Source organism: Bubalus kerabau, chromosome 22, assembly GCF_029407905.1.
Source record: "Bubalus kerabau isolate K-KA32 ecotype Philippines breed swamp buffalo chromosome 22, PCC_UOA_SB_1v2, whole genome shotgun sequence".
In the NCBI taxonomy this organism is placed as follows: domain Eukaryota; kingdom Metazoa; phylum Chordata; class Mammalia; order Artiodactyla; family Bovidae; genus Bubalus; species Bubalus kerabau.
Genome location: NC_073645.1, coordinates 54,200,067 through 54,210,855, shown reverse-complemented (window position 1 = coordinate 54,210,855; position 10,789 = coordinate 54,200,067).

The window sequence follows — 10,789 nt, the reverse complement described above, 5'->3', positions numbered from 1 at the left end:
GGTGACATAGGAAGATCTTAATTAACAGGTTCTAATTTTATACTTTTAAATAAGTGATCCATCTCTATGTACAATACGAAATATGAAGGAAAGCGAAAAGAACAAAAATCACCTCTGTAGGGGGTGTAGCTCAGTGGTAGAACATGTGCATTGCATATACTTAAAACTGAGGCTGCATTCCACACACTGACTTCTAAACCACTCTCCCTCCCAGTCTATTAGCAGTGCCCCTTGATCTGTATTCAGAACTACAGCCATGTTACTGGTGTCCGACTTGTATCTCCCTGTGCTGTGAAGGGGCGTTGACGTTGGCGGGAGTCTAGGGCCTGTTTTGTGCCCTGTGGGCTGGTGGGCTGAGGGCCCTGTCGAGGTGCATGTGCTCTGTCATCCCCCCCAGGGGCTGATGTGGGATGGCAGAGCCCCATCCCCAGCATGGAGACAGAGCCTCCTTGACCCCTCTGTCCTCTTCTTCCACCCTGCCAGGCAGATGTGTCCACACAGCATTTTTTTCTTTTTTTTGGTTTGTCCTTCCTGTTGGTGCTGGAGGGTCAGGAAGGGTCAGCCTTCCTTGGGGCTCCAGTTCAAGCCCTGACAGGTGGGCATGAGGACAGGACGTGTGTGAGGCAAACCAGGCCCCATGGCTCCCACAGGCCAAAATAACTACATGTGGCAGCTTATCTGAGTCTGTGCATCCTGGAAGGGGGCCCAAGAGAGGGGAGGGTGAGCCTAGACCTCCTGGGGTGCAGCACGTGGTCTGGGGCCAGGCCCCGCCATTCTAGGTTCTCTGTGGAAATGCTCTGGGATGGCCCAGCAACAAATTCTAAATACAGGTACAGATGTCTTTATAAAGTAATGAAATTTTTGAGTGTATCTTTTCAGAAGAAAGTCTTTTTTATTTGTCTTATATCTCATTCAGGTGCCTGCATCATCTCAAACAACGTTGACTAATCGGGATGAAAGAGGTGGCCTTGCCCTTGCCTGGCAGGAATGGGTACTTCTCCATCAAGTGTGTGGTTGATTGGTTGTGGCAAAAAGGCAACCATATTGGGACAATGTTCTTCTTTCTCTAGTTAACAAGGAGTATTTAGCAGGGATGAGTATTGAGATAGTAAAATACCTTTTTAACTGAGACAGTCCTAGGATTTTTCTTTTTAAATCTGCTGGTACGATGCTGGATGAACACACTTTCATGTACGCGCAGTCTTACAGCTCTGCTTCCCAACCAGGAGTTTCGTGGAGCCACACTTCTTTACATGCTGATGCTTCAACGTGTTGAACAGTATTTTTAGTAGTTTTGCATCTACATCCATAGGTAAAATTGGGCTTCAGATTCTCACGTCTTATTATGTTCTTCTATTAGAGTTGTGCTAACTTTAGAAACAATTGAAATTATCTTCATCTTTTTCTATTGTCTGAGATACTTTAGAAATTATTTTAAAAACTTTTGTTTGTTTATATATTTTGGGTTTCACTGGGTCTTTGTTGTTACACGCAGGTTTCTCTGGTTGCGGTACACAGGCTTCGCACCGTGGCAGCTTGTCTTCTTACGAAGCACAAGCTTTAGGCTCGCAGGCTTCGGTGGCTGCAGCACAGGGGCTCACTAGCTGCGCGTGTGGGCCCTGGAGTGCGGACTCAGAAGTTGTGGCCCATGGGCTTAGTTGCACCACAGCACGTGAAATCTTCACAGACAGGGATTGAGCCCATGTCCTCTGCACTAGAGGTAGATTCTTATCCACTGCACCACCAGGGGAGTCCCTGGGATACTTTAAATTGTTAGGGAATTAACTTCGAAACTTTGAGAGAAATCACAGGTAAAACAATATGTAAAGGACTTACTGAAGTTGTTATTCAGTCAGTAAGTCCTGTCCAACTCTTTGTGACCTCATGAACTGCAGCACACCAGGCTTCCCTGTCCTCAAGCATCTTCCAGAGTTTGCTAAAACTTATCTCCATGAGTCAGTGATGCCACCCAACCACCTCATCCTCTGTCGTCCCCTTCTCCTTGTGCCTTAAGTCTGTCCCAGCATCAGGGTCTTTTCCAATGAGTCAGCTCCTCCTATCGAGTGGCCAAAGTATTGTAGCTTCAGCTTCAGCATCTCAGTCCTTCTAGTGAATATTTAGGGCTGATTTCCTTTAGGATTGACTAGTTTGATCTCCTTGCTGTCCAAGGGACCCTCAACAGTCTTCTACAGCACCACAATTAGAAAGTATCAATTTTTCAGCACTCAGCCTTCTTTATGGCCCAACTCTCACATCTGTACATGACTACTGGAAAAAACATAGGTTTGACTATGGACCCTTGCCAGCAAAGTAATGTCTCTGCTTTTTAATAAGATTTTGGAGCCCAAGAAAAGAAAATCTTTCACTGTTTCCATTTTTTCCTCATCTATTTGCCATGAAGTGATGGGACCAGATGCCATGATCTTCGTTTTTTAATACTGTTTCAAGCCAGCTTTTCCACTCTTCTCTTTCACTCTCATCAATAGTCTTTACTCCTCTTCACTTCCTGCTATATGAGTGGTATCATCTGCATATCTGAGGTTGTTGATCATTCTCCCAGCAATCTTGATTCCAGATTGTGGTTCATCCAGTCCAGCATTTTGCATGAGGTTATTGAAGTTAAACAATTGTTTATAAAGATTACAATTATCATCTCAATTAAGAAAGTAAGACAAAACTTTTCCTTTACGGTTGTCGGAATTTAGATCATGCTTGAAAAGAACTCCATTTTGAGATTACCAAATGTTTACATTATACTGTTGTCTCTGTTAATTGCTTTTTAATCATGTCTTAGAGTACATCAAGGCTATATATTGTCATCCTGCTTATTTGACTTATATGCAGAGTACATCATGAGAAACTCTGGGCTGGAAGAAGCACAAGCTGGAATCAAGATTGCTGGGAGAAATATCAATAACCTCAGATATGCAGATGACACCACCCTTATGGCAGAAAGTGAAGAAGAACCAAAGAGCCTCTTGATGAAAGTGAAAGAGGAGAGTGAAAAAGTTGGCTTAAAGCACCACATTCAGAAAACGAAGATCATGGCATCTGGTCCCATCACTTCATGGCAAATAGATGGGGAAACAGTGGAAACAGTGGCTGACTTTATTTTGGGGGAATCATAAACCACTGCAGATGGTGACTACAGCCATGAAATTAAAAGACGCTTACTGCTTGGAAGGAAAGTTATGGCCGATCTAGATAGCATATTAAAAAGCAGACATTACTTTGTCAACAAAGGTCCGTCTAGTCAAGGCTGTGGTTTTTCCAGTAGTCATGTATGGATGTGAGAGTCGGACTATAAAGAAAGCTGAGTGCCAAAGAATTGATGCTTTTGAACTGTGGTGTTGGAGAAGACTCTTGAGAGTCCCTTGGACTGCAAGGAGATCCAACCAGTCCATCCTAAAGGAGATCAGTCCTGGGTGTTCATTGGAAGCACTGATGTTGAAGCTGAAACTCCAATACTTTGGCCACCTGATGCAAAGAGCTGACTCATTGGAAAAGACCCTGATGCTGGGAAAGATTGAGGCCAGGAGGAGAAGGGGATGACAGAGGATGAGATGGTTGGATGGCATCACCAACTCAAGGGACATGAGTTTGGGTGAACTCCGGGAGCTGGTGATGGACAGGGAGGCCTGGCATGCTGCAGTTCATGGAGTCACAGAGAGTCGGACACGACTGAGCAACCGAACTGATGATGAACTGAATCACGTCTTGTCATTTCTAAGTTAGGGTTAGGGTTAGGGTGCTGATTTTTCACATTATAATCATATTTTATTAAAAGATACTTTATTTGAAAAGTTACTTCGATACATTCAATCCACATTAAAACTGGTGATTTGTCTTTTACTGAATTGTACTTTTTAGCAGCATAAACATATTTTTGTCCCTTTTGATAATTATCACCAAGTATTTTCTTTTGTTTGTCCCAGCATTTTAAGTATCTCTATGTCATGTTGTCCTTGAGAAATGCATCTACCATCCTATAGCTTTGACATAACTAAAACTTTTTCTTTTTAACAGGAGAATCACATTTCTTGTGACTGCTGGTGAATATGGCTTAATGGTAGATATCCTTCCCTATCACTTGCTGAGTTTGTCATATTTTGTTTGTTCCTTTTCTTCCTTGATGCTTTGATGTATTTCTGTCCTGTTGATATTCTACTAATGATTACCCTTAAGTCTAAAACTACATAGACTTATTAACCTGAGGAGTTAATCAATATCATTTAATCTAAGCAAAAAGAGACCTTTAGCATACTTTTCTTATCTATTTTCCAAGCAATGGAGCTTCCCTGGTGGCTCAGAAGATACAGCGTCTGCCTGTAATGCAGGAGATGCAAGTTTGATCTCTGAGTTGGGAAGATCCCCTGGAGAAGGAAATGGTAACCCACTCTAGTACTCTTGCCTGGAAAATTCCAAGGACTGAGGAGCCTGGTAGGCTATAGTCCATGGGGTTGCAAAGATTCGGACACGACTGAGCGACTTCTCTTTCTTTCTTCATTCCTTTCTTTCTTTCTTTCTTTTCCAAGCAATACACCACTCCTTCCCAAATGTTAGGAATTTTAGTTTCATAACACTAGTTTTAGATTTGTCCAAATGTATTTTCTTCTGTTTTTGTAAGTCAACTTTTGCAATTGCATTAATATTTATAGCCATCTTATCAAGTCAGTATTTGCATTTAAATATCCACTTTACTGGTCTCTTTGCCTGCTAATTCTACATCATATCCTGTATTTCTTGGATTCCTGCTCCTTGAAGTGTAAATTTACACTCAGCCAGGGCTTCTGGGGAGAAGATGGAAGACACGTTTGGAATATCCAGTGAGCCTTTTCCCCACAAAACAGCTGCTGGGCTGTGGCCTCTCCCCACAGGCTCCTTGACCTTCCTTCATGGGCCAAGTTCCCCTGAGCAGTAGATTTAGTGGCAACAGTATTTTCTATCAGGTTGATGTAATGCACTGGTTCTCCCTTCCCTCCTACTCACAGGAAGGACATATAGCTATCCCCAAATTTCCTTAAGAGGCAACCCAGCAGTCATGAATCCTTAGACCGAAGAGGTGAAAAGTACAATATTACTTCTCTGGGTACCCAAAAGGCAATGGATAAGCAAGAAGGGAGTGAAATAGAGACTGAGTTGAAAATATGCTCAAAGAGTTGCTTTAAGGAAGCTCTCCTGAAAATTCCCTCTTACTTTGTATGTAAAAGGATCAAGAACAGACAAATAAAAATGTGGGCAGCCAAGTATGTAATATTTAATGCACTCTGGGCTAAAAAGAATGACCTTGACAAAAGCCAAAATCTCTTCCAAATTAAACAAAAGCAGAGAACACACAATTTCCCAGGTACAAAGGGCCAGCTGGCTTGGACGAGGAACAAAACTTTTCACATCAAAGGGCTGGGGAGTGTAAGCAATGTGCTCTCTTATCTGCCTCTGGTTCTACCTTCTTCTCACAGCTGCTGTTTAAGATCGTGGATCAAGCAAAACTGTTTGCTTGTGTGCAGAAGTTTTAACCCACCAGGTGGAGGAAGGGGCCCTCCTGGATTCCAGGGGCGTGGTTGCAGCTTTCTAAGACTCCAAAGGCGATGCCAGCACAGAGCAGTGGGGAATGGCCAGGGGGTCGGTGGGGGAGCGGGCAGTGGGAGGTTGACGTGACAAGAGAAGAATCTGCTGAGGACAGTGGTGGCTGTGGAAGGAGGATGGACTCAAAGCGGGGACCAGCCATTGTAAGACCCACCAGAGGGCACCAGAGAGAGGAAAAAGGGAAAACACCGACTGAAGCAATTTGTCCTTGGTTACACACAGACATCACCAGATAGATGGTCGATACCAAAATCCAATTGATATATTCTTTGCAGTTGAAGATGGAGAAGCTCTATATACAGTCAGCAAAAACAAGACCAGGAACTGACTGTGGCTCAGATCATGAACACCTTATTGCAAAATTCAGACTTAAATTGAAGAAAGTAGGGAAAACCACTAGAGCATTCAGGTATGACCTAAACCAAATCCCTTAAAACTACACACTGAAAGTGACCATTAGATTCAAGGTATTAGATCTGATAGACAGAGCGCCTGAAGAACTATGGACAGAGGTTCGTGACATTGTACAGGAGGCAGTGATCAAGACCATCCCCAAGAAAAAGAAATGCAAAAAGGCAAAATGGTTGTCTGAGGAGGCCTTACAAATAGCTGAGAAAAGAAGGGAAGCTAAAGGCAAAGCAGAAAAGGAAAGATATACCCATCTGAATGCAGAGTTCCAAAGAATAGCAAGGAGAGATAAGAAAGCCTTCCTCTGTGATCAATACAAAGAAATAGAGGTAAACAATAGAATGGGAAAGATTAGAGATCTCTTCAAGAAAATTAGAGATACCAAGAGGACAGTTCATGCAAAGATGGGCACAATAAAGGACAGAAACGGTATGGACCTAACAGAAGCAGAAGATATTAAGAAGGTGACAAGAATACTCAGAAGACCTGTACAAAAAAGATTTTCATGACCCAGATAATCACCATGGTATGATCGCTCACCTAGAGCCTGACATCCTGGAATGTGAAGTCAAGTGGGCCTTAGGAAACATTGCTATGAACAAAGCTTTTCTAAATGCAACTTATATACCTTCAAATTCTCAGCTCATGTACTGCTGAATGCTAGCTTGAAGGATATGGAGCATTACCTCACTAGCACGTGAAATGAGTGCTATTGTACAGTAGTTTGAACTTTCTTTGGGATTGGAATGAAAGCTGAGTTTTTCCAGTCCTGTGGCTACTGCTGAGTTTTCCAAATTTGCTGGCATATTGAGTGCAGCACTTTCACAGCATCACCTTTTTGGGTTTGAAATAGCTCAGCTGGAATTCCATCACCTCCACTAGCTTTGTTCGTAGTGAGGCGTCCTAAGGCCCACTTGACTTCACACCCCAGGATGTCTGGCTCTAGGTGAGTGATCACACCATCGTGGTTATCCAGATCGTTAAGCAGGAGATGGTGAGAGTGAACGTCGGCATTTCAGGAATCAGTGAACTAAAATGACCAGGAATCGGAAAACCTAATTCAGTGACCATTACATCTACTGCCATGGGCAAGAAGCCCTTAGAAGGAATGGAGCAGCCCTCATCGCCCACAAGAAAGCCACAAATGTAGTGCCTGGGTGCAGTCTCAAAAATGACAGGATGATCTTGGTTCATTTCCAAGACAAACTATTCAACATCACAGGAATTCAAGTCTATGCCCCAACCACTAATGCCAAAGAGGCTGAAGTCAAACGGTTCTATGAAGACCTACAAGACCTTCTAGAACAAACACCAAAAGAAGATGTCCTTTTCATCATAGGGGATTAGAATGCAAAAGTAGGAAGTCAAGAGATACCTGGGGTAACAGTCAAGTTTGGCCTTGGAGTACAGAGTGAAGCACGACAAAGGCTAACAGAGTTTTGCTAAGAGAATGCACTGGTCAGAGCAAGCACCCTCTTTCAACAACAGAAGAGATGACTCTACACATGAATACCACCAGATGGTCAATGCTGAAATCAGATTGATTATTATAGTCTTTGCAACAGAAGAAGGAGAAGTCAGCCAAAACAAAGCCTGGAGCTGACTGTGGCTCAGATCATGAGCTCCTTATTGTATAATTCAGACTTAAATTGAAGAAACTAGAGAAAACCACTAGGCCATTCATGTATGAATGATAGTCATATCCCTTATGATTATACAGTGGAAGTAACAAATAGATTCAAAGGATTAGATCTGATAGAGTGTCTGAAGAACTATGGATAAAGTAACACTGTACAGGCAGTGATGACCAAAACCATCCCAAAGAAAAATGCAACAAGGCAAAATGGTTGTCTGAGGAGACCTTAAAATAGCTGAGAAAAGAAGCGAAGACAAAAGGAGAGATATAGCCAACTGAATGCAGGGATCCAAAGAATAGCAAGGAGAGAAAAGAAAGCCTTCTTAAGTGAACAATGAAAATAAATAGAGGAAAACAGTAGCATGGGAAAGACTAGAGATCTCTTCAAGAAAATTAGAGATACCAAGGGACCATTTCATGCAAAGATGGGCTCAATAAAGGACAGTAACGGTAAGGACCTAACAGAAGCAGAAGAGATTAAGAAGAGGTGGCAAGAATACACAGAAGAACTGAACAAAAAATGCCTTGATAACCCAGATAAGCATGATGGTGTGGTCACTAACCTAGATATTTTAACTGCTAAGTTGAAAAGAATGTACAAGGAATGCCTAATGTAAATTAAGGTATAAAAACATAATCCACACCAAGCAATCCACTGCTAACCAGAACTGCCACATCCCCTCCACCTGCATCTGCCTGTCTATCCCCATGCCTCCCTTCTGAGGTGACCACTGTCCCAAATTTCCCTTCTAATTTTCTCGATAGTTTTATTTCTCGTACCATTTCATTTCTCGCTTTTGTGTTTCTAGACATGATTCCGTCACAGCCTCTATGCACCTTGTGAGCTGCAGGTGCCGGGTAGTGACCAGGGAGGCCCACTGTCCCTCAGATCAGTCCCATGTTTCTGCTGCTGCAGAGTGTTGTTCAGACCATTTTCACGCATGCTTCCTGGAACACTTTGCAAGAGCATCTCTAGGTCAGGTGCGTCAAGGGCTACATGACCCATGACACCACGTGACTTCCTAAGTATGTGAACTTATGTCATCTGGTCCCATAACTTCATGGCAAATAGAAGGGGAAAAGGTGGAAGCAGTGACAGATGTTCTTTTCTTGGGCTCGAAAACCACTGTGGATGGTGTCTGTGGCCATGACATTCAAAGATGATTGCTTCTGGGCGGGAAAGCTGCGTCAAACCTGAGTGCTAAGTTGCTTCAGTTGTGTCTGACTCTGTGTGACCCCATGAACTATAGCCCACCAGGCTCCCCTGTCCATGGAATTCTCCAGGCAGGAATACTGGAGTGGGTTTTCATGCCCTTCTCCAGGGGATCTTCCCAACTCAGGGATCTAACCTGTGTCTCTTCTGTCTCCTGTATTGGCAGATGGGTTCTTTACCACGAGCACCACCTGTTAAAAAGCAAAGACATCACTTTGCCAACAAAGGTCCATATAGTCAAGGCTATGTTTTTTTTCCAGTAGTCATGTATGGACGTGAGAGCTGGACAATAAAGAAGGCAGAGCACTGAAGAACTGATGCTTTCAAACTGTGGTGCTGGAGAAGACTCTTGAGATTCCCTTGGAAAGTAAGGCGATCAAACCAGCCAACCTTAAAGGAAATCAACCCTGAATGTTCATTGGAAGGACTAATGCTGAAACTGAAGCTCCAATATTTAGGGTGCCTAATGCGAACAGTTGACTCATTGGAAAAGACACTGATGCTGGGAAAGATTGAAGGAAGAAGGAGAAGAGGGTGACAGAGGATGAGATACTTGGATGGCATCACCGATCAATGGACATGAACTTGGGCAAACTCCGGGAGATGGTGAGGGACAGAGAAGCCTGGTGTGCTGCAGTCCATGGTGTCGGGAAGAGTTGGACATGACTTAGCAACTGAACAGCAACAAAAACTCTTATCAGCTGTCCAAGTGGTCCTGTCTGTTTGCAACACTAAGTACTAATGGACTTTTTAGTGTTTACCATCTAACAGGCACGAAATGGTCGTTAATCCTGGTCCCAATTTGCATTTCTCTGATTATGAATGAAGTAGAGAATCTCTTTATGTTTATTCATCAAACTTGTATCTTCTTTTGTAAAATGCCTACTCGTGTATTTACGCTTCTTTTGTGGTTTCTTTCTCTCTTTGTTTGTAGGAAAGTATATGTGTCCTAGTTAATGATCCATTTAAAGTTTTATGTATTGCAATGATTTTTCCTTCTCTTTGGGCTATGTTTTCACACTATTTGTTGAATTTTTCTTATAAACAGATACTTTAAAATTATCAGTCTTTTATTTTGGAATTAGCACTTTTTTGACTTTAAAATCTGTCTTTGCCCTAGAAAGATCAGAAGGCTAGTTGCCATTTTTAAAGTTCTACCTTTCATATTTACATATTAGGTCATGTGGAACTGATTTTTGCATGTGGTAGGGGCTAAGGATAAAATTTGTTTTTCCCATATAGATATTAATCATCCCGGGACAGTTAACTAGGCTTTATGGTTCCTACATGCAATTTGAACTGTGGTGCACAGATTGATGCTGTCTGGAAATGGTTTGCTCTGTCTGAGCTGAGACCAGGACAGAAACTGAGAGGAAGTAGAGTTTCCTCAACTCAGGAACAGGACTTCTCAGGCCCACACCCTCTCTGTTATTTTTCATCCCTTCCTTAGAAAATGTTAAGTTTCTCCATTACTAAGTCTAAGCCATGGACAGCCAGAAAACAGTCACTTCTACTGTTGAACAGAAAGAGTTCCAGGTAAGGCTGACCACACAGGCTCCCCTACTCTGGGGGTAAACCATGGGCCTCTCCAACCTCATATCCCCAGGCTGTGATGCAGCTGGCATCCAGCCTGCTAAGGGACCCTCCACTTGCATGCCTGCTCTGCTTCTCCAGGGCCAAGAATTCCGATCTTTCCTGGGGTGGGGGAAACCACTCTTGTCTGGGCACCAGCCTCAGATTCCCCTGGGGATTTGCCTTTGGCCTCAAAAAGCTTGACTTTTTGGTTGTTGATATGAGCATTGGCATTTTATTTTAACTCCAAGCTGCACACTCACACTTTTCATTATTTCTTTGTTTTCTTCTTTCATGATATATGACCACTTTAAGACTTACTGATGTTGCCTCGATGAGAAAAGGTTTAGAATAGAAGAAAGACTGGGAATGAA